This window comes from Gopherus evgoodei, chromosome 10 (genome assembly GCF_007399415.2).
Source record: "Gopherus evgoodei ecotype Sinaloan lineage chromosome 10, rGopEvg1_v1.p, whole genome shotgun sequence".
Taxonomy (NCBI): Eukaryota; Metazoa; Chordata; order Testudines; family Testudinidae; genus Gopherus; species Gopherus evgoodei.
Genome location: NC_044331.1, coordinates 59,038,458 through 59,066,159, shown reverse-complemented (window position 1 = coordinate 59,066,159; position 27,702 = coordinate 59,038,458).

The following is a 27,702-nucleotide window of genomic DNA, read 5'->3' as shown; positions in this document are numbered from 1 at the left end:
AGCAGATACTATGTGTAAAATTCTGCTCTGTTACTCTGGGGCAAAGCCTATTGACTAAAGGGGACTCCACTATGTGGAAAAGTATAATTTAGCCCATTGTGCTCATTTTTGGACATTTAAACCTGTTTTGTTTATTGAGTGTAGGATTATTAGACAGGGTACTGGCCCCTTGTAAAGTACCAGGAAAGTTTAACTTCAGTGTGGGGCATCCATTAGATATAGGCACCATCAAAATCAGTTTAGATTTGGTACAATAAATTTACAGATGTCTACCACAGTTACCAGATTGGGGCATTATCCTGAGCCCACTGAAATCAAGAGGTCTCTAGGCTCTACTGAAATAAAAATAAAGAACAATAATGAAGGTAAGGAATGGAGAACATCACACTCCTTTTCATTTCAAAGCTCTGTCACGGCACAAGCTAAGGGCAGTCTGTTTAAATTGCTCAGAGGGGAAAAAAGTTTGTAATCTGCCTTCATCTACTTCCGAACTAGAATAAAGTCATGGATATTAAATCGCAATTTTTTGGAAAGGCATTTTGATTTCACAAAAACCCATGTAGAACCATTATTCCAACAGATTTTTCATTTATCATATAATTGTGACATTGATTCAAAGATCTCAAAGTAGCAAAGATTAAAATTAAGCCTCCTGCTCTCACAATTCTGTTTAAAGTGTAATTTGACTGTACTGCTTTAATCCCTTTTGCTTTTGTGTTCAAAATATTTGACTTTTCATATGTAGAAATGTAAAACCTCAATAGATAATAAAGAAAACCAGGTGCCTTTTCCTCCATTCTGACAACTTAAGTGTATCCTTTTGTAAGGTTTCTACATGCTAAGGTGCCCTGTGACACTCATCTTAATACAAAATAAAGCCTAGCTTATGTCGTCTTCCAGGTTGACATGAGTTTAATTCTCATCCCTCAAAACTAGACAGAATAAGAACAGATGGACATATCTGATATTTTGAGAGCTCATTCAACACACAGACCTATAATAATACAGGGCAGAGATTTATAATAGTCTAAAAGTATTTGTAGGACAGTGTTTAAAAGCATGACTAATACATTGTCTGAATAAAGACTAAGGACCCAATCCTGGACTCCTGAGCCTGCAGGGAACTACTTGTGGGATTGGGCCCAGGTTTGGCATAACAAAGCAGGTGATAGCTAGTAGGGATGGATGAACCAGATTAGCAAACTAAGAACCATCCTAAACTTTAATAAATACAATCCATATTGAATGTGTGTCTTATTAAATTGTTGAAAGCATCAAGACGCCATGAATACAGAACAGTAAGTGCCAAGTGGACTCTGACACAAAGTAACATTGCAAGTTGACATCATGTAGATTCCATTCATTGATCACGTAAAAGTAATGGTCATTTCAGAAGCCTGTTAAACCTTATTTAAACATTTTTTAGTTATCACTGTTGCAAAAACCTTAAGAGATGCTGAGATTTGGTTAAGCAATCAAAAAATGTTCAATTAATTTCTGTTGTTTCTTTTAATGCATCTTGTGCCTCCAAACTTCTAGATGCCTAACAAAACCTCTTGAAACTTTTTGTTAGTAAAAGTTAGTCAAGAAATATTAAGAGGTTTCTGACAGCCAACATTATGAGAAAGGGAACAATCATTCCAATGAAGGAAGGGATGCAACAAAGCACATCTTCTGACCTAATCCGATCACTCACCTTTATGATGTTTGTTTGTTGTAACAGATAACATCCAGACAACAAAGGATCATCAGTAACAGAGGTAGGAGAGAAAACATATTTTAGGTACTTTACAATGGTTCTTGATTTATAGATTTAAAAGAAGAAAGAATCATAAAAATTCTGCAAACCATCACATCGTGGCATAAAAATAAAAAAAATCTCCAAATAGTTTTACACTCTTTTAAAGGTCACTAAGCAGGAAAAAACCCCTCCCAAATATATTAAACTTCATAGATACTATATCTTTTTTTATTATAACAAAACCTTCCAGGTTTTTATGCACAAAGAACTAACACTATAAATATATGGACACCCACATAACATTTTTAAATGACCTAGCTTTTATAGTGTGGCTGATTTGTAACTTACGTCATAGCTGTCAACTCTAAACAGCCTTTGTTTCCTTCTAATTTCTTGAGAGAGAGAGTAAGTAGATACATATACAACCTGAGAGATGCACACAAAGGAAAGATGTGCAGAACATCTATAGACTCTATGATTCTATGAATCTGTCTGTTTTGCCACTAATCTTCATTTTCAGGTAAGGTTAGGTTTTCAGTAACATAGCCCGTTGCCATATTCACTGAATTCTCTGCAAATCAGGTTCAGTCCCATACATCTCACTCATCACTAGTCATCTTAATTTTCTCAATATTTCACAAAGGTTTAGTGAGTAAAACCTATGCTAAAGTTACCTAACACATCCTGTTCCAACCCTCTGTTCTCAGTTGCTTATAGCTTTGCTAATTTTTAACTGTTCAGGCTGAAGTTTTCCATGCATGATCTCTGCTGTAGGCTAAATTTTCTGGAAAGATTCAACAAAAATAATTCAAAGCTGGTTTTGAGACCCAGCTCAGGAAAAATGTAATGTTGGTAAAGCTACCTATTTCTTCCTATACTTTTTTAAATAGTTCTAAGGTCCACAAAATTTGGAGTAAGAACTTGACATTTGACAGAAAGCATAGGACTGTGGTCATGAAGGTGAGTTTTATTACCCAGTGAATATCCAGCCATATTTGGCTGGGTTAAAAACTTCTAAAAAAATCACCACTTGCACATGCATATTGGAACTTGTTCAGCACTTCTCTGAATGTTCCATCTGCATTGCACATGCCTCCAGACAGGGGATGGCCAAAATGATTCGGCTCCTGCAATCACTTTGAAATGGGACAAGAAGACTTCACCAGTGGTTTATGTCAAACGAAAATATCCTGATTCTAGGAAAGAGGATATTTTTAAGAGACTATAAAAATTGGGATAGTAATTCCAGGTTGTGGGTTTGGGGGTCAATGGGTAAAGGGTGGAAGATTAAAAAAAGGCAGCTTACAAATTATCAGTTTAATAAAGAGGAGTTATGGACCATCAGAGGACAGATTTAAAACAAAAAGTTATGGAGTTTGTTTTCTAATTAAAATTTAGGGACGTGGATCTGTGTGGAAGGGACAGAATAAAAGTAAACAAAAAAAGGGCATCTACTTTGTATACAACATGCATACAATCGGGAACTTCTCAGAGATGACAGGATCAGGTTATAAGAGGTACAGGTATGTCAGCTGTCCACAGTGTATTTGATATTCTTTTCTCTAAAGCAGTGGTTCTTAACCTGGGGTGCGGGATGCCCTTTCTGGGAGTGCGAGACATGCCAGATTTTTTTTAGAAGATAAATCATCGAAAACACAAATTAAGCACAGCCATGTAAGTACAATTACTTTGTTTCATCAGACCTATGTATCTATTAACATTACACTTTTTTTTAACAATTACCATAATATACAAACAAAAATATATCTAGACTTAAGGGGTGCAAGAACATATTTTGAGAACCAATGGGGTGCAGGCTGCAGTAAAGGTTAAGAACCACTGCTCTAAAGCAAACCTACAAAAAAGAAGAGACCCTTAAATGTGGCAAAGGACTATCACCCTTTACAAAACAGAATGATCAGTCAACAGGGTTGTTTCCTTGTAACTGAGAACACATTCTGCTCTGTGGAAAATGAAAGTTACAGAAAAAAAATTGCAGAAAAAGGTAAGTAATACTGTGCATGGTAGCAATGCTGAGTAGGTAGAAAAAGGATACAGCAGAACTGAAAAGTGGCAAGCACATTTAAGGTTAAAACTTCAAACAATGGGTTATAGACATGAGCAAAAGTTGTAATCTTTAACACCTATCCACAGATGAAATATTTACATGTGCAAAACCCAGTTGTACAAAGTGGCATACACACAAATAAATGCCAGCTTAGTAAAGCGAACTATCCATTTTGTGATTGCATGATCCAGGCTAGTATTTAGACGGACCTAAAAGGTTAACAGATTGCAGCACAATCTTTGTTTCTGGTCTTAAGACAGAATACTACAGAATTACCCAGGATCCTAAATGAACACTCTTGTGTTTCCTATTGCTGAATTCAGTCTCCTCTCTAGAATGACATACAGTATAGATGGATTATAACGCATCTGAAAATTTGCCTCTTACTGTCTGATTCTGTAATGCCTATGAGCATTCCAAGCATTCAAAAATCATGAGTCAGCTCCAGCCCCCTGAAAATCAAAAACATGAGATTGGCTTAAAAACCATGAGATTTTAAAAATAATTACCTTGGGGTTCTTTTGGCTGATTGTCCTTTATGATTCATGTTTTCTAGCTATACTCTACAACCATGAATGTTAGAATTTTTTTTTTTAATTACAACTAGCAATCATCCGACTGCAGGAGTTTGCCTTTAAGAAAAACTAATATCATGCAATTCATAATTAAACCACAGTAGCAAGTTGAGAGCACCCACACAATCATACTCTAGTCCAGAGGCAGTCTGCATGGTAGCTCTGCATACTCCATAGTGGCCAGTGGGTAACTTTTGCGAAAGTTGGTCACAAACAAAAGAGTTTTAAAGCAAGGTTATATGCACTTGACCCATGACTAGGGTAGCCCTTTGAGACTGAAAGTAAGTTTTGTTCTCCTTGATGTGTTTTTAGATTGAAAGTCGGTTATTGTCACCACAAGATTGATACCATAATCTCTATCACTGGGTGAATGAAACAAGAGCCTTTACAAAGGAGGGTAGGTGCAGGAGATACAAAAAGCTATCCCTGAGCCAGAAGGAAGTAGTACATATAGGATGCATGTTTGGTGTCCTTAGAGCCAAAATAAGACTGTCAGAAGCTGAAGAAATAAAACTAAGCAAGAAAGGAAAGTGTTGAAATGAGGCTGAAATCCCCCCACACCTTTTTATGTAGCTCAAATGCTGGTAAGAGGAAATGCTGAGATTGCCATTTCAGTATTTTGTGGAATGTAGTTGGAACTGAATCATCAGATATGTGAATCCAATATGGTCCTTCACAAGCAGAAGTCAGCAATATGCCACATGTTGAACATTCCAAACACTAGTCTAATAAGCCTCGTTGCAATTTACAGTATGAAGAACTGGCTGGATGTTGCTTCTCTCTTTGACAGATTGGAAAGAAAACTTATCACTGTATTAGTTTCAAGATGGCAAATCACTTCCAATGCTTTTGCTGCAGTCATGAAGGGAGTGCGAGCTCAGGAAAAATACCACTAATAACTTCCTTTGTTTTATGGGCATTATGGCATTTATTTCCTATTCTTTGTTTTGTTTGGGTTGGATCAGCTGCATATTCCATTTGGATGCCTGATATCCAGATATGCTTTTCATGAAGGGGGCAGAACTCTGCACAATATTCCAGGGAAGGGGCATCTAGAAGCCAAAATCATGATCAGGGTGGATGACCATTGGGCTAGGCACTCCGCAAGCCCATAGTAAGGAACAAAGAGAGTACCCTTGCCCCCAAAAACAATTTACAATTTATGCAGGAGAGAAAGGAAGAATTATCTCCACAATTTAGTTTGCTTTCAGAGCATCAGTCCTATTCTGTGATGGTATTAAAAACAGCATTAGCACATTCTCACTGCAGTAATTTTTTTCATAGCTAACAGAGAAGAGAGTCATCTAGAACACACACCAGATTCCATCACTTTATGAAGTACATGCTGATGTTGAAGGAGGTTTGGGTTTTTCTCCACTCACAGTATAAAAGATTAATTCAAAGGCAGCAGGAAGAGCCATTGAACCACTCCTGGGAAGTTCCTGTTGAGATATGACATTGCTCTGTTATCTTCACTGTTCAAGAAATCAGCTAACATGAATGTATTTCTAGACTACTTAGTGTTCAGTAACCATAGGGTCCATTCTGGAACTTATTCTCCACCCATGTACTTCAGCCTCTTAGAGAGGAAAGAACTGGTTGCATTTTTTCCACAATACCAGAGTTCTATAAACATTTTGAACACTCACAACAGAATAAGAAGATCTGTTCAGAATTGCTCTAACCAGGAGTCATGCAAGGAAAAGAAGATTGAAACAACCCATGTATTTCTCTAGGTGAATGATGCACATGTGCTCTACTATACATGAGGTTGCAGGAGTAGCTTAAATAAATATTTTCTTGCTGAGGCACCTGAGGCAAAACCAGCCCATTATAACAGCTTATCAGTATGAACTTCATTCTCCTCTCACTCACCCGATTTACACAGGGTAACTCCAGTGAAAGAAATAAGCGACTAATCCTTCAAAATGTATTTTTTACAATTCTCAGCATAAGGTATCATGGTTTTTGTGTATCCGTTTGTTCTGGAGTTGAGGGGGGAAGTTGGAGGGGGTAGGGTTCGTAGCAAACTTTGAGACTCTACAAAGAAAATGCTAAACAAAACCTTTCCTCCATCCTGTAAGGACAGAAATGAGCATATTCATGGTTCTGAGGTAGAGCACGACCAGCCCATTCAATGTCAGCTTTGATAACTGCCTTTGCATCTTCTCTCAGCCTACAAGGTGATGGTGAACAAGAGAGGAGACCCGGTAGGCAAATAGGCGAAACAATTTAATGAAGGAAACTGTAAAAGGTGAGCTCCATTCAGGTACAGCCATGATGAAAGTTTCTCCAAATCCACCTCACTAACATGCCTCCAATTTGACTTGGGAGGACTATCTCAGGATACTTTGTTCTTCATGCCCACTGAATATTTTACAACTCTAATTAGGCTTCTAGAAAGAGTTACAATTGTGGTGCAAATACCTGTCCTCTGGTAATGATTTTCACTTCACACAACCCTCTGAACAGTCACAACTTGGTTTCGCAACTAACCAGACCAACATGACTTTGTTCAGCACTTACTTTGGTTCCCATCAGATTAACCTGCACTGGATTCAAATTAATGACAGAAGTGTGAAGAGATCAAATAATCCATTAACAATACTTTCATCTCCACAGTCTAGACATTTCAAATAGTAGATGGTTTCACAGATAATAATTTGACCTTACTATTTTAAAACAAATCACTTCACTACTTCTTGTGTTATTGAAGTTTAAATCATTTGTGTCTTTTCTTTCTTTTAATAGTGAGAGAGAACATGCCTGAAACAGAAACAACTGTGTTCACAATTTTCCAGTTTAATCAATTTAGTCCAGATGCCTGGACTATTTTACTATTGATATTAGCTAATATTTGTTTCCACACAATTTTCTTAGAAGTATCATTAACATGAAAAAATGCAGATGAACGCTTCTAATTAGGTACTCAGCTTTTAGATCTTGGGCAACAGAGGTTACATTATTGGCTGCTATGTTTCAGAAAGTTTTTTAGAATCAAATGGGTCATCAGTAAGAGAATGGAAATAGGCTGAACAACAGGTGGAGGCAGAAAACAGTTAAACTGAAATAAATGGACTGTAGGTTTTCGTAAGTAATAAAAACAGATTTTCAAAATACCTTGTGGCAGTTCTAGCAAAGTGGCATGGAATGCTATATTATTACCCCTTACATGAATGATCTGCCAGGTCTGGAGCTGAGGGCAAAACAGGCAGACAGTGTTATCTATTGCATAGTCTTTAATGAGACAATGTGAGGTTCAAGTTGCACACCATGCAATATTTTTCTCCTCTGTTCAATCTATATGAAGTCGATACTCTGCTAAAACCTAACATTTGTTGCATTTTTTCAATTTCGTTTCTGTCAATGTCCCCTAAAAGTGCTGAGCCTATCAAACTGACTTCGCCCACACAAATTTCAATAACAGTGCTGTAGTGAAAAACGCCATTAAGCAGAAGCTGTGCTTTAAGGAAACAGCACAGCTTCTTATTCACATTACATCTGTAAAAGCTTGTCTTTTCATCAAGAATTATAAAATTCTATAGAGCTGCATGCTAAAGCAATGTCTGGAGGCTTCATTCCCTTTTTTATTGATAATACAACAAGAAAAAATGAGAAGTGTTAGATTAGGGTTTTGTAATGAACAAGAATCTGCTGGAATTTTGTAACTTATAAAAAGACTGAGTATCTCAAAAGGTACTTGGGTAGCTGCAGATCTATGTGATCTGGTACATCACACTACATGCAAAAAATATGTAGGGATGGGCTGAGTCTATTCCATCTCCATTTAATTCTAATTCATTAATTTGTTATCTTGCTGACTGATATCTTGAACCTTTCCAGCTGAAACATCAACTAAATATGTAATCCAGTATCTGATTCTTCATTATGATCTTACATTTTTGTGCTGCTTTTCATCTATGAGGATCCCAGAATGCTTTAAGAACTAAGGACCAATTTCTAAATGCCTTTCTGTGGTAGGAGTTAAAAAGGCACAGAAAATGTCTCTTCTCCTATTATCCACAAAACAGCAAAAGCAGGAATGGACCACTGTCTTGACCAAGAGCATGTAAGGAGCTCCTGCAAATCCACAAACCATGACATGGCCATTCACTTCAGCTGTCTTTGTAAGCTGGTATTGACTGTTTCATGCCCCATTCAAAGAGAAAATTTCCCAGAGACGTGGATGGGGAAAACAATGTCACTGGTCCACTCTCCCTCCACACTGGTCTGCAGAGAAGGATCAACATTCCAGGGAGTGCAGAGCACACCAAAGCTTTCCACAGAAAAACTGTCTTCAGACTCATGATCTCTCCTGGTGATCCCACAGGGATGATACAGCTTCACACCAGCCACTCACAATGCTTTATGCAAATTGCTGTAGGCAGAGAGGCTACTAGCACTCCTCTAGCTGTAAACTACAGCCACAAGAAGTATGGCAAGTCAGAGCAAGACTAGGTTTCCATCCCTCTTGTGTACCATATGGAGTCTGGCAGTAGGCTTCAGGATGAAAATTTGGCCGGGAAAGCAGGAGGACTAATGCTACCCTTTCCAAAGCTGCAGTAAAAAGCCATTTCATAGCACATCTTCCCAGTGCTTCCTTGAGCCATTCTGCCAATGCAGGAGGAATGACCGATGTAGTATTCATATGGCAGATTGTTAAATAGCTTACTACAAGTGTGACAAGGAGTGAAGGATATGGTATTTCGCTCAATGAAACCAGAGGAGTTAATCTTATGGAGACAGAACAACAACTCAATTTGGCCATTATACCAAGACTAAAGTCTTCTAATATTGCCAATAAAAAGTGGTTTAGTATTTTTAGAGCTAAATAGTTAAGAAGTTTTGCCTAAACTAGGCACACAAAATTAACTTATTGAGACTTTTTAAAAAAATGTGCCTCCACTAATTATCAGTGTCTTAGCATTTTGGTGCCCAAACAGACACAACTAAGGCCTGATTTTCAGAGGGTTTGAGTACCTGTAACACCAAGTTATTGGAAACACTGGAGGAAAAAGGAAGTCAGGCCACAGGTGCCAAATTGGGCACCGAACATTGGCAGATTCTTGAAAATTTAGACCTGTGTTCAGAGTTAGGAGTACTGGTGCACTCTGACATTTTCGTAAGGTGGCACTTGTCTGTAAAGAACCTCATGTATGCTTAAATGAAGGCATAAAGGACCTTAGAACAAATACAAGCAGACAGGTCTAGGGTGAGGCAATTTAACAGTGTATGACGTGCTTCTAAACTTAGGCAATGGATTTCCAACTAAGGGGTCAAACTGCAGAGAAAAGTTTGACTCTAGACCTTAGTTTTTAAACAAACTATTTTAATAAACCTAAATCTAATGCTCTATTCTGTGTTTATAAAGAAAACTTGCTGGGAGATATAGAAATAATTTTCATTAATATTATTAAAATTTTCCCTTGTATTTATAAGTTTTATAAAATTTGAAAGTCATCAACCACAAAAACATCTCTCTCTTGTATTATATATATATATATACATATATACACACACACATATATATATATATACACACACACACGAAATACTAGCAAATTAAATCAAGTGGACAGGAGAAGCAAAAATACTGGAAATAATACCTAACAAATACAGTAATAATAGCAGCACCTTATCTATATCTGATCCACGAGCGTCCTGTGTACTTTTTCAGAAAACATATAACTTATTCATTGGGAGAGAAACAAATTTGATTTATATCTTCCAGTCCAAGTAAATAGGGAAAGACTGCCCAAATATGCCTGTAGAAATCACAACAATCTCATGTTATCATCACAGAAAAACAATGTAAGAGAAAAGATTACTTTGATAATGCATAGGGTTTTTTTTTTTAACTCTTTTTAGAAGGCACAATTACTCCAGTCAATTTTTTGCAGAAGTCGTTACCAGGGGATGTTGTGAAAGCCAAATGTATAAGTGAGTTCAAAAAAGAATTAGATAACCATTGATACACCTATCCTCCATGAATTTATTAGCCAAGATGGACTGGGATGCAACCCTATGCTCTGTTTTTCCCTAAATCTCTCATTGACAGAAAGTGGAACTGGGTGACAGGGGATGGATTCTTTGATAAATTGCTATGCTCTGTTCTTTCCCTCTGGAGCATCTGACACCAGCCACTGTTGGAGGACAAGATACTGGACTAGATGGACCATTGGTCTGGCCCAGTATGGCCATTCATATGTTCTTAATTTTATAACCCTTTTAGGAGGCACAATTACTCCCTTAATATGCTGCAAATATTACAAGCGATATACTCAATCCTGCCAAGTCTTGTACGTGTGCTTTGCTTTACACAGTGTGAGAAGCCCTACTGTCTTCACTGGAAGGGCTTACATCACATACAAAGTTAAGTAGATGCTTCAGACTTTCTAAGACCAGGCTCATGCACCCATTACGGCAATCCTTACTCATGCAAGTAATCCTGCTGAAGTCAATGGAACTACTCATGTAGGAACTTATGAGTATGGATTTTGAAGAATCACGGTTTTATTGTTTTAACTTTAACAATTAAGTCTAGGCATAATTAAAAGTAAGTTTACCCCTGTTTCTAATATTCTTCTTGATTACGAAGGATACATTTCAGGTGGATAGTGAGAGAAACGGTGCTGTTAGAAGCTGTGGATAGAATGTGAATGAGAAAACAAATTAGAATGGACATGAGCAAAATGTGGTGGATCAGTGCACAGCAAGCACAAAAAATTCTCCTTGAGTTGGAAACTCTGATGATGCAACCGCTATCCCTACATGATTTGGCCTAAACCCTATGTCCTATACATGCTCTGTAATTCTCTACTCAAGTCACAATAGTAGTCCTACCAGATACCCCATTTGATTACCTCCTACCTATGCAAAGGATAACTATCATAAGAAGTGTGTATTTGTCATCTACAAAAGCTTTCTGCTGATTTATTTCATGTTAATTTACTGGATCATTCATTTAAACATAACCTAAAAGAGAGATAAAAGGCAGAGAGAGCTCATCTCTTCTTCTCCATAACAGCAGGTGCTTCTGCTTTTGAAGAATGGTCCAGTGATTAGCATGCTAGCCTGGAACTGTTGGCTCAATTCCTTACTCTCCTACAGGATTCCTGTGTGACTTTGTGCAAGACATTTGGTCTCTCTGAGTGAAATCTTGGCCCCTTCGAAGCCAGTGCCTTCGACTTCCATGAAGCCAGGATTTCACCACGAGCATTTGAGTTCCCAGTGTTACAAATTGGGATTATTCTTCCCTAATTATAAGTGTACATATGAATACTTAAAATATATTTCCCACCAAAACTATTGGCCAAATTTACAAATAGTTTCAGTTACCCAAAATTGGATTTTTTGATGAATAAATTATTCATCTGAAAAAATTTGCCCAGCTGTACTCCAAAATTTAGAACAAAATGGAAGTAACTCTGATCTTTGTAGAAATTAAACCATGAAGGAATAATTTTATGTTCACAAATATGATTTACTTTAAGACAGCTAATGAGTATTAATTAGATTATCTATATAGATCAGGCATGTATTTTCTTTCCATTTTAGACAGTATCAGTCCACTTATAACACATTAGTTCTGCAGCGTATTAAGAACCCCTATAGGTAGTTGGGTACAACTAGCTTCTTCTCTATCACGCCCATACCAGCAGACAGAGGTAAGATTTATGTAGGTCTACATTGCAAAAAAAACACCTGGCAGCAGCAAATCTAAGAGCCCAAGTCAAATGACCCAGGCTCGTGCTATGAGGATAAAAATAGCAGAGTGTACACTTAGGCTGGAGCCTGGGCTTTGAAACCCAGCATGGGGAGTGGGTCTCAGAGCCGAGGCTACATCCCAAGCAGAAATATTTACACTGTTATTTTCAGTCCAATAGCAGAAGCCCCACAAGCTCAAGTCAGTTGTCTTAGATTCTTAGGGTATGTATATACTACAACATTAAGTCGACTTTATAGAAGTGTTTTTTTAAATCGTTTTTATTCAATTGATTGTGTGTGTGTCCCCATATAAAAGTGCTCTAAGTGCATTAAGTCGGCAGACTGCATCCACATTACCGAGGCTAGCATCAACTTCCAGAGCATTGCACTGTGGGTAGCTGTGGGTATCTCTTCCACAGTTCCCACGGTCTCTGCTGCCCATTGGAATTTTGGGTTGAGATCCCAATGCCTGATGGGGCAAAAACAATGTTGTGGGTGGTTCTGGGTACATGTCATCGGGCCCTCTCTCTCTCCCTCCCTCTATGAAAGCAACGGATGAGAAGGCTATGGAACTTGGGGAAGAGGGCGGTTGGTTACATAGGGGCTGTAGCCGTGGTCTGTGCCGCTGCTGCCTTTCCTGCAACTCAACCATATGCTGGAGCATATGAGTTTGAGAGTTTGATGCTCCAGCAGCCTGAGCATTGACTCCTGCCTTCTGTCATCTTCAGCCCACCACCTCTCCTCACATTCATATTGTGCTTTTCTGCACTCTGACACTGTCTGCCTCCATGCATTCTGCTGTGCTCTGTCAGTGTGGGAGGACAGCATGAGCTCAGACAACATTTAATCCCGAGTGCGTTTTTTTCATCTTCTAATCTTCACTAGCCTCTGGGAAGAAGAAACATATGCAGCTGGTGGAGGGGAAAAAAGTGAGAGTGGTAGTTAAAAAGACATATTTTATAGAACAATGGGTACACTCTTTCATGGTAAACCTTGCTGTTAACATTACATAGCACACGTGATTTCGATACAAGGTTGCATTTTGCCTCTTATTGAGGGAGAGCCTGCTGGCCTCATGTGAGAGCTCACTCACACAGGCCCAAGCAACAGAATTCGCTTGCAGGCAGCCATGGTAAGCCGCAGTCTTTTGGCTTCTTAAACCTTCATAACATGTGTGAATGGTTTCAAACAGCAGCACCCTCATTTCCCATACCAAGAGTCCATTGGGTTGGCCATATAAAATGGGTTGGCAATTTAAAAGGAGAGGCTGATTTTTGCGGGTTAGCATGCAGCACAAACCCAACTAACCCCCCACCCCTCCCTCCCACACACAATTCTCTGGGATGATTGCTTCACCCCTCCCCCCCCCCCCCCCCCCGTGTGGCTAACAACAGGGAACATTTCTGTTCAGGCACAGGCAAAGAGCCCAGCAGGAATGGGCACCTCTGAATGTCCCCTTAATAAAATCACCCTATTTCAACCAGGTGACCATAAATGGTATCACTCTCTCGAGGATAACACAGAGAGATAAGGAACGGATGTTGTTTGAATGCAATGACTCCAGACTATGTGCTACTGGCCTGGCATGGTACAGTGTCCTACCATGGAGGACGGAATAAGGCTGCCCACCCCAGAAACCTTTTGCAAAGGCTTTGGGAGTACATCCAGGAGAGCTTTATGGAGATGTCCTTGGAGGATTTCCACTCCATCCCCAGACACGTTAACAGACTTTTCCAGTAGCTGTACTGGACACGAATGCCAGGGGAAATTAATCATTAAACATGCTTGCTTTAAAACTATGTTTAATATTTACAAAGGTACACTCACCAGAGGTCCCTTCTCCACCTTCAGGGTCCAGGAGGCAGGCTTGGGTGGGTTCAGGGATTACTGGCTCCAGGTCCAGAGTGAGAAACAGATCCTAGCTGTTGGGGAAACTGGTTTCTCCGCTTCCTTGCTGTGAGCTATCTTCCTCATCCCCAAAACCCGCTTCCATGTTGCATCCTACTCCATTGATGGAGTCAAAGCACAGGGTTGGGGTACTTGTGGATGCACCCCCTAGAATGGCATGCAGCTCATCATAGAAGTGGCATGTTTGGGGCTGTGACCCAAATTGGCCATTTGCCTCTCTTTTGCCTCTCATTTGCCTTTTTTGGTAGGCTTGCCTGAGCTCCTTAGTTTTCACATGGCACTGCCGCGAGTCCCTGTTATAGCCTCTGTCCTTCATGCCCTTGGAGACTTTTTCAAATTTTTTGGCATTTCATTTACTGGAATGGAGTTCAGCTAGCACAGGTTCATCTCCCCATACAGCGATCAGATCCTGTACCTCCCATTCGGTCCATGCTGGAGCTCTTTTGCGATTCTGGGACTCCATGGTCACCTCTGCTGATGAGCACTGCATGGTCACCTGTGCTGATCAACTCACCATGCTGGCCAGACAGGAAATAAAATTCAAGAGTTCACAGGCCTTTTCCTGTCTACCTGGCCCAGTGCATCTGAGTTGAGAGAAGCTGTCCAGAGCGGTCACAATGGAGCACTCTGGGATAGCTCCTGGAGGCCAATACCATCAAATTGCATCCACACTACCCCAAATTCGACCCAGCAAGGCCGATTTCAGTGCTAATCCCCTTGCCAGAGGTAGAATAAAGAAATTGATTTAAAGATCCCTTTAAGTCAGAACAAAGGGCTTCGTTGTGTAGACGGGTCCAGGGTTAAATGGAGGTAACACTGCTAAATTTGACCTAAAATCATAGTGTAGACCAGGCCTGAGACTTGCTGCGGCAGAGTCTGGGGTTTTTTTTCCCATATAGATATAGCCTTTTTCATCTGATGTACTTGTCCTTGTTCCCTTTTCAGAGGGTGTAGAACTAAGTTATTTCTTTCAGAGAAGCAGCCGTTTTAGTCTGTATCCGCAAAAAGAACAGGACTACTTGTGGCACCTTAGAGACTAACAAATAAATTTAACAAATAAATTACTAGACATGCACAGGTTAAGAATTGTTATTGAAAAGCCCTACAAAATGTAGTAGAGATTAGAGTGATAAGGATCTGTTTAGAAGGAACTCTAAAATGTGTATGGGAAGAATATCAGTGTCACAGTCTAGAATTTTTAACCAACCTGCTATGGCTATCTTCTGACTGAGCATTTCGCTAACATAGAAACCAAGCTGGAAAAACAGAAGAGAAAGAGGAGCATGCCCCAGACAAGCAGGAAAATCCTGAATGGTGATTGGTTGTCATCCTTCCTGTCAGACCAAGTGAGGATGAAAAATTTAGTCTCTCTCATTTTTATTTTTTCTGAAGGACAAGGAAACTTCAAAGACACCCCATCAAAAGAAAAAAAATTCACACTGGTGAGGATTTCAAAAGACAGAGAGACAATCAGCAAACAGCAACAGTTGACTCCACCACAGAGTATTGCTGAAGTGGATGGGAAACGCATGAGATTGGTTTTCCTCATTCCACTCCAATAGGTCCCAAAGGGTCAACAATACTTTTGCTGAAGTATGAACTTCAAGATTTTACACAATAAGCAGCCACTTCATTCATCTTTCTACAGTAGAAAGAAAATAAACCATATGCACAACTTCTAGCATTTGAGAGAGAAGGAAAAAGGTGTATAAATTCCTATAATCAATTATTAGAAGGTAGGGTTTTATAACAAGAAGGGATTACAGATCTGGAAAGGAGAGAGGAAAACAGTTCCTTTTTCAGAATAAAACCCCACATCACTTGTAGTCTATATAAGAAAAGTACTCCGTTTTATAAGGCAAAAGCAATGCAGTTACAGTACTAGATTGAGATAGACTACTCTGCCTTCAGCTTCAGTTTATCCACTCAGGAAATGGATTATTGTCTTGAAAGCTGCAGCATTTCCTCTTCATTAAAAGTGCTCACATTAGGGTAAGAACACTGTTTTAAGTTTATTTATGAAGCAAGAATAATATGAATGCATTTACCTCTTAAGACTGTTGGCAGCTGTTAAAATGTTGAGTTTACATAATGTTCAGTGATGTTCAACTTAAATTGCAACCTAATGCTTCAGTTGCCACACTGAAAATAAAAAAAAATTCACCACTTTATTAATCTTCAATTTAGGATGGAAGGACTTTTACTCACTATGTAGAAGAATTCCAGTTATGATGTGATTTCACTCTCGTCAAATATGCTCTTATTGCAATTCTATTAAATTAGAAATAGACATCTTAGCCTGATATGATACTTGATGCCTTGAGTTTCTATGCTAATAAAAGCATTATTGCTACAGGTATCAGATACACAGAACATCACAATGATGGCGTAAATTAAAAACTGACATGTTAACCAAATGGTCAGTAATTGGGGGGAAGGAGCATAAATGGAGAAACATTTGCACTATGGGCCTTTATACTCAAACAAAATTCTTACTCAAGTCAGGGACACACATTCTGCTCCCAAAATTTGTTTCAGACCATTTCAAGCCCAGAATAACTCCAAAGTCCATTTGCAGCAGTATAACTAAGAACCACAGTTGCCAACTTTCATGCAGTAAATAAGCACCCCGACTTTCACAATAAGCCAAAAATCAAGCTAATCCTAGTTCAAAACCAGGACAAAACAAGCCAATCCCTAAGAACCCCAACACTGTATGTGACTAGATGCCCCACAGCGTGCAGTCTGGGATTGTGGTGGGCCCGCTATGCACCCCTGATTCTCTCCCCAACTTGTCCCTGCTTCCCAGGAGCCGATCAAAAAAAAAAAGAGAGAATCAACAAGCAACAAGCCAAAAACTAGCCAACAAGCAACTCACAAGCCAGTTAAGCCAAAAACAAGCTCAATTTCTGCATTTTTTTTCATGGGTTTGTCATGTCTGTTAACTGAATTTGGCTCAGATTTCACTAAATGTTTTACCTAACGCCCTCTAAGTCAATGGGATTTTTGCCATTGACTTTGTTAGGCACACAGTCATCCTGAATAATGACTGCAGGATTTAGCTCCATGTCTGAGCATTTGAATATCCGAACATTTATCTGAAGCACAGAAAACAAAGTATAAGGCAGAAATTATTTTTTTATTAAAATGGAAAACAATTATGAAGTTACTCAAACTGCTACATTCTGTCCCTGCTGTGCTGAATCAGGCAATAATTTCTTTTCTGCAACTGACACCAGAATATGCAGCTACCACAAATGGTGACTCAGCAAAGAAGCAGGCAGCCAAGTGACAGTAGTGGGAGGCCTTTAAAGAGGCAAGTTGAAATTGTGACAATGTGTGAGAGTGGTTGATGATTTAGCGCGTTGGTTTAGGGTGCACTTCAGGTTTAAATTTACATGATTTCTGACAGCAGAATTGAAATTACAGCAGCCCTGCTGGAGTTCTTGAGATTCTTTGACTCTGGAAAAAACTCATCTCCCCTCACTGAAAGAGGATGATGCACAACTGTAGAAGCACTTTCACAGTTGCTGTGCCTCAGAGGGCTTTCACCCTCAAGACAGTGAAGAGAATATTTGCAGCACCACCCTCCTTTGAGATTTGTATTGAGAGCAAAACTGCAATCTTAGCTGGGACTTCATGGGACCCTGCCCCGCAAACACTTTGGTCAAACTCCCTGTCTGGATTTAAATACATTTCTTTTTAAATCTTCTGTTTCATCCCGTTTCCTCTGTTTTCAAGCAGGCTTAGTTTAGGCTCAGATTATTTTGCCCTTCCAACCTCCATTTCACCTTTATGGTATTTTAGCAATAAATTTGATCATAAAGAGTTAGAGCCAGAATCTACAAACCTTATTCACATTGATTAGCATTCACTCCTACAAGTAGTCTCACTAAGTGCAATGCAATGTGAGTTACAGTGGTAGAACTGTGTCCTAATGCCCCAATTCTGCAATTAGTTAACAGTATGCCCATGAGTAGTATCACCGAGTCCAGTAGGACTACTTGATTTTGTGACATTAAACAGAGGAGGTAGGTTTTTTCAGGATCAGCACCTTCAGTTGCAAGCTGTTCAGAACAGAGACCTGTCTGTGAAATCACTATCATTAAAAAAAAAAACAATCACCAAACAAACAAACAAACTACAGTTTGATAAATTGGGGAAAAGCTGCAGCAGCCCACAATTTTTCTGGTGGGAAACAGGGTAACATTGTCAAAAGCATGTAAGTGACTTAGAAGCCGAAGTCCCATTGACTTTCAATGAGATTGAGCCTCTTAAATACCAAAGTCACTTTTGAAAATGGATTTAGCCATCTAAGTCACTTATGTGCTTTTGAAAATTTTACTCCTAGTCACTTGTGCTCTTCCAGTTCACAAACAGATTTTAACCAATGAGTATGTGGTTTCCATTGGGTGAATTATTTCTTGTTACATCATGATGCCAAATATTCTGACACGTTCCAACCATGTTGAAGGAAATGTATAAGGACTTGATTTGACAGCTTCTGATACATCTGCCACCATTATCTCTAACCACATTCTCAGTAGTCAAGGGAGGATGTGTCAGTTTATGTTCACTGTGATTTCAATTATAAATGGAATATTTAGACATTTTTCTAAGCCATATCTCACACTAGTTATACTACATTTTCATGACAGGAACAAACCATTTATAGAACAATGTCTAGCGGTCACCATTTCCCTCCACAGCAGTTACACTTACAAACTACCTTAGAAGTAGGTTTTTTGGTTTTTTTATTTGTTTGTTTTTATAAAGAAAACCCAGTATTTTAATGTTTTGTAGCTCACTAATGGTTATGTTACTCTGGGTAAAAAGTAACAGCTTGAATGGCATTAAATTGGGGGTAAAGTGCAAATAAAATGCAGATTTATTTCAGTTTCATTTCCACTTAACTGCAGGTATTCATAACATTTTAATGCACATTCACTGCAGTTTCTAACTGCAAAGTAGTAGTTTTATGCAGTTAAAATGGGTTTTATATACAACAGAAATGCCACAAGCCATTGCAAAACTGCTGTTACTTTCTCTTTTCCACACTTAGTTACATAAAAATAATTTTATTTGTGGCATAGCAGCTTCCCCAAATGTGCAAATTCCAAATTACCATGCAAAGAACTATGCCAGTAAATACAAAAACATTCCATTGCAGAACCCTATGAGATAGATATTAATGCACTACATGCATTAAAAAAGAGAGGAAAAGTCAAAAATTATTCCTGCTTTGCTTAGAGACATGTTTGGGCCATAAGTATACATCAGCATTCTTAATCCTGATACATTTCTCAATTACTGCACCTTAAAATTTCTAATGCCTCTCTGAGCTCAAATTATTAATCATAATTTGCATGTAATACTCTTCAGCTTGTTTTATGTGCACTTACAGATAGACACTGAGATACAAAGATTATAAAGGACATCCGAGGTACTTTTTTCATAATAGTTAACATAGCTTTCTATTCAAAATTTATAATATCTGGGGCCCTTTTCCAAATGTACCCCCTTCTGTGGAAAAACAAAACAAAACATGGAATGGGGGGGGAATGGAGTGGAATTCCACAAGATTATTCACACAGAGTTTTCCTTGCAGCCTTCCATTCAATGGGAAGAAAAGTAACCTGAAAGCCGAGGATCACTATGTGTTAAGAGTGCAATAAATAGTATGGGTCCCTGCCATCACGGGGAATAGTTTATCACTCCATGCTAATTGAAGGGAACCATTTCCTACGGCAGTAGATCATCTGCAAGCTTATTGGCTAAATTCCCACAGCTGCACACCAGCTCCCTTTCAGAGTAAGTAGAATACATGAGAGCAGCTGTCTTGATGCAGCAGCAGAATCATAATACAAAGCTGTTATCAAACTAACAATCTTCGCTGGAATTCCACAGTGTGTCAGGACCTTCTCGAGGGCATCTTAATTCCACCAGTCCTCCTGGTAAGGGGTTTAGAATCAGGCTAACAACCTGTCCTTGCAAAAATGCGTTCTGTTACAGACAGAAGCAACCAAGAGACAAGATGAGTCTCAGAGTTTCCATGTGCCTGGTAATATTAGATGCTACAAAATCATGTGAGTTATTGTTCAAGCTGGAGGAACAGCCACTTCTTGTGGCACATTGTACTGACTCTCCCTGTAAATCTCTCATCCAAGTACTGACCTGATGTACAAGCAAAATTGGAACCTAACTCATACAATTACTCCAATTATTGCTTCATAAACAGTTCAGGGTGTTTATATTGTTGGCTTTAAAAATATTCATGTACTTACAGAATTATAACTAGCTATTGTTCAAACCTAATTAAATGTTACTGTTCTTCTATGTTATGGTTGAGGAAAGCTCCATTTGACACAGGTTTATGAGCTCAGAGCCTACTCATGGCTTTTTTTAAACAAAAAAATGTTTATTTGATCATTAACAACATACATGAACTTTTTATAGAAGTTCTGAGAAATAAAAGACTCAGGTATGTTTGGTCAACCTCTTATCTTTATTGATATGTTTATCTTGTTCAAATTCCAAAAATGGTAACCACACATTACAAAATTTACTTTATCGTAATAAGGCTGGCTGTTTTTTTTAACTCAAATTCTTTCACATGCTTTATTTCTTCATGCCACTAATTTTGAGGATAGGTTTTTCCCAAAAATGTGCCACTAGTCTTGGCTGCTAGTAGTAATTGTGTTATCAATGAGTCCTTATACCCAAGTAAGTTACTTCCTTTGGACTATAACCTAATAGAAACACAGAGGTTGCTCAAACAGCAAGGCCTGTGTTTACAGCCCCTATGCTCATACTCTTCCGCTTGCTAAAATCTTAAGGTTGCATTTAAAAAATATATATATATGGCTCTTATCATCAAGGATGAGAGTATAGTGGTATGTGTCAGTTCAATACTAAGAACCTGATCCTGCATCCAGAACTCCCAGTTCAATTAAAGTTTTGGGTTCTCAGGGAATGCAGGATGGTGCCCAAACAGGCATTTTTTAAACATTTCCACTACTGTCACAAACTCAGCAATACATAACCCATCTTGGAGAACAAGCAATGGCTTCCAATCATTATCTGAGCAGAATATTCAAGCAAGACATGCATAATCAAGTCATTTTGATTCATTTTAGGAAAGTGATGGCATTTAGTGAGATTCAGTAAATTGTCCCTTTCAGCACTAATAACATGTTCAAAGCTTTCCCCACCAGACTTTCTATAATGGCAATATAATAGGATTGCAATGGCAATTAAATGATTGCATATTGTAGGGCAATGGAGGATATCCACTAGGGCATGAACCATTAGCAAAATGGTAACACTGTCATAGGAATTTCCATGCTTTGGCATGGCATCTAATAAGGCAGAGGTACTAGTAGGGAGAAGGTATCCATCCATCCAGCACCTTCTTGTTCTTATGGTTTAGATTTAGAAAGCAAAGAACATGCAAAATTGAGGTAGTAAATAAATCTTAAGGAACTCAATGAAAATGTTGGGTTACAAGACTTGAATTACTTACCCAAAATGAGGGGCTCAAGTAAGGCTACCTATAGCCTTTATTGGCACTCAGCTTGGAAAAGAGCAAGGGGTATTTTTTTTTCTATATTCATCTGTGAACTTGGAAAGGATGCTCTTCACAATTCACTTTAGGTGAACGAGTGGTATGAAGCCTGTATTACTGATGGAGTCATAGCAACACAAGGCTGTACAGCTGTGCATATCTGTCACAGACTACTTGAAAGAGACTTATTTTAAATTTAGTGTTGTATAAGATTCTGGATTGACATCCTTGGAAAATAAAGTCCTCGTTCAAAGAATTTGAACAGCACAGTCAGTGGCAAGGTAAGCATCCCCTCTCTGCTGAGGATGCCACAATTATGAGGAGGATACCTGCACACAAAGTGGACAACCAGCTCCTTTTCCACCTGCTAACAAACACTTTCAAGTTTGCGGGACAGCGCAGAGATCACACTACTATTTCCCATTCTGTAACTGTTCTATTGAAAAGAGGACTTAATTCACAAATGATAATCTGAAACCTGTCTCAAGCAGGGCCACACAGAGGATTCAGGGGGCCTGGGTTCTTCGGTGGTGGGTCCCGAAGCGGAAGGACCCCTGCTGCCAAATTGCCGCCAAAGACCCAGAGTGGAAGAAGCTCCGGGGTCCCGGGCCTCACAAGAGTTTTCCGGGGCCCCTGGAGCAAGTGAAGGACTCCGCTGCAGTGGCCCCAAAAAACTCTCATGGGGGCCCGGGGCCTGGGGCAAATTGCCCCACTTGCCCCCCTCTGGGCAGCCTTTGTCTCAAGCACTAAATTCACATATTAAAACAACAGCAGCAAAAGAATTACTGTAAAATATGATTGCAAAAGGAATAAATACAAAAGAAAACAGATGTACTTAGGAAAACGTTACGTATTATTTTAAAAGAACTCAGCAAAAATGGAACTTAAAAATATTTTAAGGTTCAGTTAGGTCCACCAAGTATTTAATTACTCTAACCTAAGTTCACCAATTGAATAAATGGGAGCAAATCCACTGACTTCCAGGGAGTTGCATTGTTTATGGCAGAGATGAGTTTGGCCTCCCATGTTAGTCTCTCTTCAGTGGTTAGGTAAATGGTTTGCACTTCCAAGGAAAGACTAAGAAGTTGGACTCTGTCTTCAGAAAGACGAAGTGATTCTTCCTCCAAGACTGAAACATTATATTTTAAGGCTATGTCTACATTGTGATTTAAAAAAAGGAAAAAAACGTGCAGCAGAGAGTCTGGGTCGACTGATTCAGGCTCAAGGACTCAGGCCAAGTAGCTAAAATAGCAATAAAGACATTTGGGCTTGAGCTGGAGACTGGGCTTAGAGACCCACCTCACTCACAGGATTTGCAGACCTGGGCTTGAGCCTGGGCTTTATCATCTACATTGTTATTTTATATCCCCACAGCCCAAGCAAACTGACCCAGCCAATGGGATTTTTTTTGCATGTTGATGAACCCTAAGAGTAAAAATGTATTAACTTATACATATACAACAAACGAGTGTCAGAACTTCATGCAAAATTGATTCCAATGACTATAGGACAAAATGAGAGTAGAAAGAGTTTTAGCAAAAAATCATTACAGGATTTTTCATACCATCCCACATGCAGTAAACAAACACCACCCACACCCCAAGTTGCTGTTGGGAAGGTTAAGGAGAGGGGGAAATATCCACTCTCCTATCCTCTGGTTCTGTGATGAAATAAAGAAGCTTGGGGAATTAATTCACAATTATATAAATGTTTCTAGGGGAACTTGGCTAGCAAGAGAATTACCCATTAAGGATTCTTCTGCTAGCAAGCTCATGCTCCAATATGTCTGTTAGTCTATAAGGTGCCACAGGACTCTTTGCTGCTTTCACATGGGGTACTCTAAAGAGGTTTCAAAGAAATCTAACACACACTGCAGTCAAAGTGTTCAACTTCTTATAAGCAGTCAGTGATAACTGATTTTAAAGTGTCACAATAAAATTCTAATTAACATTTTTCAAGAGAGGCTTTTTGAGGTTCAAAAAAGGGCTCAGAGTTTTGAATTAATTAGCTTTGAATAATGCTACCCAAATTATTTCACCTATATTTTTGCCTCATCCTCAGGTTGGAAAGTATCTACATAGTTATTAATATCCCAGATGTAGAATATTTTCAATGAAAGGAAAAAAACCAAGAGAGTACCATAAGTCTGGCTAGAGGAGCTCACTGTAGTAATTTTGTCAGGTTCTCAAACACCATAATGAATGGTATAATGCATAGAGGTTCAGAAACCACCACAAAAGTTAGCACTAATCTCAGGAATTTAGTGTGTTTTTATATGCCAGACCTGTCTGTTCCAGTGGTGTCAAAAGCAAACAGGCACTGTTGGTAGAAGCAGCAATAAAAACATAAAGAGCTGAAGACAAAGCCTAATTATGAAAAGCAGTAAGTGAAGTTTATGGAAGTTCTCTATAATCTTCACTGATATCATGGATAAAAATTCTCAAGCCATCACTTTCTTATCCTCTATTATCTGATTCATCCACATTTTATTTAGGTAGCCAACTTTACCAATGGTACTAGAACAATTTTAATGCTGTCTCATGGCCTCATAGGGTATGCAAGCAAAAAGAAACAAGTTAGCCATTCAAACGAGGAACACAGAATATACTTGAAAAAAATACTAGTCTACTCTAACCTGTCCTGTGGCCAATTTACATGGTGATGTTACTATTCAATACAAATTACCATAGCAACCCATGCACTACTCTCCTGATACACTTGCCATGCTCTGCAACAGATTGTTGGAAATCACAGCACAGTGTCCAATCTTCCCCATTGTAGTGCTGTATATGTTATGGAAGTCAATAAAAGCTCTTATTTTAAGCAGGTCATTTCAATAAACAGTTCTGAAACAATAGAAAAGCTTTTCACCCCCCCTCCCCCAAAAAAAAAAGTTGTTGCATGAAAGATACCTATAGACTAAGCAGAGCTCCCAAGATCCTGCAAACAGAAACAATTAGAATGCTCCATGAAGCCCACTCTTGGCCTTGTGATTAGATGAAGAACAGTATCACAGAAAACACTAAAATCTGAGGATGACGAATTCTATTACACATCAGTTTCAAGCATTTGTACACTTTCTAAATCTTTTTGTTAAAGCACGAAATTACAAGCATACAGGAAAAAAGTTAGCATTGAACGTAGGGGAATACCTGATGTATGCAAAAGTTGGTAGTTTTCCTTGTTCTCATCATTTGTTTATTGCTGTGGGCTAACAACCAAAAGGACATTTGTTATATTGCTGTATAACCCCTTTTCCACTGATCATTCAGACATGCATAAATAAAAAAGATGGACTGATGTGTTTTTATGTGTTGGTCATCCATTTATTTTGTATATAAAACTGCAGACCAATGGCTATCACCTTCAGTGTTCCACTTAATTCTGGAATGTTGTGTGCGTGTCACGCACCCAGTACACAATACATAATTAAATTACTTCTCCTTGGCCCTCAAAAACACCAACTAAAATTGAGAGTCAGGTGTTTGGCATTAGAATTCTGTAAACCTTCAAATGTTTGCTTAGAGAGATTTTATGGTGAAATTAAAATTGTGCAATTTCAGGCTGAACCAGTGAACTGGGGAGGGAGGTAGAATCAATAAGGACCTAGCAGCCTCTCAACATTGCGTCACTTGTGGAATAGCTTCTCTCGGGCTGAGGAGAGGGGAAATGTGGGCCTGGAAAACTGATTAACAGGCCTGAAAATCAATAATTAATAAGTCTAGATATAGGGTATATCGCCATAGAATTTGGATCTGCATTTAATTACTAGTTTGAAAAAAACCAGAACATCCCATGAGTTTAAAATGGGATGGAAAACATCAAGACTGGTGCAAGGATGACATTGCAGACACCAAAGAGAAGGAATTACATAAAAATAATCATATAATTGAGGACAAAGCTCAGTTTAGATCTCCCTGTATACATAGTAGATCCATGTCTGCACCACACAATAATGCTGCTTCATACATATAACTTTTTCACAACACCCAACTCTGCCCTCTGATTACAACCAAGGGCAGCAAGTGGGCCTAAGTTTCTGACAGAAAAGAGAGAGCACAAAAGGCAGAAATACTCACGTAAAGGAAAATGTAAGTATGATTAGGCTAAGGTGGTCCAAATAATCCTAATGTTTTCCTGTTCCCAGGAATTCTACTGCCAGTTCTTTATATTGCTAAACAGACAATGGTTATGAATCATTTTGGGAGGAAAGGAGGTGCAGTTCCAAATGTCATGAATAGATCACTTTTGTTTTATACATGGAGATGACAACTTCTCATTTATTTAAGTTGCCGGAGAAAGGATTCTATGCCTACAAAGGCAGGCACCAAATCCTGCTTGCCTCACTTATGCAGTCCATCAATGGAAATGTGTGTGCATAATGAAAGTTAGATTTGACTCTTAGTTTAAGGCAACATGAGACATTTAACAGCAGGTTAAAAGAGAATGAGGCAGAATATAGTCCAGCAAAATGCAGAAGTTCAGGATGAATAACCCAAGATTTTTCTCTTTTATGTCCTTACCAGCTGTGTGGCTTTGCCACAAGGGTAAGAAAAAAAATCTCATTGATTGTTTAAAAAGGAAAAGACTGCTTCTTGATAAAGAGAGAGATGGTATTTACCTGCAAAAGAAGGGAGTTATATGCAGATGAAAAGAGCAAGAGAAGAAAACATTTCAATCATTTTTACAAAGAAGAGAGAGAAAGGGTTTGTTTCAAAATAAGCGTAGATGAGAAAAGAGGAATTGTATTTGTCTCCATGGTGAGTGGGAAAGTGGGAGAATAAATGTTTAAAGGAGCAAAAGAAATGTTTCTCCTCTATTTCAAGAGATTCCATTCATTTGAAACTAGTGATGGGCAAAACATAATGAATAGGTGCCTACTTAACTCACCATTTTGTATTTTGTGGACTTCACTAAAATCGTGAAATATGGGATCATTGGTAAAATTAACCTATAAAATATACCGCAAAACTTCTATGATTACCACAATGCAAAAACAGTTGACAATAAACATGCAATATCACTCCAGTCATAGGGGGCTTGAATTTTCAATAAAAAACAAAAGGCTATTCCACAATCCAAAAAATAATAATTAATCTTCTCAGATTTCTGTTGCAGTAAAGTACCAAGACATTTGAATCAAGGTTTTTGTTTTAAATCTAATCTAAAATATTTTTATTGGAAACTCTCAGGGGCAGAATTCTCTCTTATGTGTTTGTACAGCACCTAACACAATGGGGCCCTGATCTCAGTAGAGACTTCTAGGCACTATCATAATATAGGTAATAACATTGTTTATAATAGTCAAACTATATGGTCATATTCTCCACTAAATCAATGGAATTGCACAGTACATCTGAATTAACTGGAGTCTAAAGGCTGTGGTTCTGTTCATTATATCCATCAGTCCCCATCCTCCTTCATTATCTGGAAATAGAGATCACACTGTTTCAATCAGTGGATACTTGCAAAGAAATCCAGTCAACATCAATGCACAGCTCCTCAAAAGAGGATGAAAACGAATTAATGAATGTCATAATAGAGAGGCAACCAACTTATTAATTACCAGGACTCATCCTCTGGAAGGATAATTGAGGTTGAAGCCTACACGATTTGTGCACTCTCTCCATAACTTAATCCAAAATACCTTCTTAGCTCTCCTGTTACCCATCATTTCTTACTGTGCAGAATGTAACTATTTAATGTTCTACGGCAAGATTTTAAATTTGCACCAGACTTCAATGTCTGTTTTTATCTCCCATTAATTTAATCAGAAGCAGTTTTCTGAAAATTGAATAAATCGACTTTTTACCAAGTTTACATCATTACTATTGATTAGACAAACAGAGGTCATCAGCAGATTCAGAACAATGAATTGGGCATTGAAGACACACACACAATATTTTTCAAAATGTATGAATGAGAATTCTGTATCCAAATCTAAATACAAGAGGATATAACAAATTATTTTAAATCAAATCAATTGTACATACATATAGGGCAGGTTACCCTCTTGAAAATATGAAAACTAATGTGTCTGGTGCATTCTACAAGCCAATGTATTTGGCCTATACTTTACCTACCCATATTTGTCTGATTGTGCACTAACTACCCATTTGTAGACTGAAGTACAATTTTG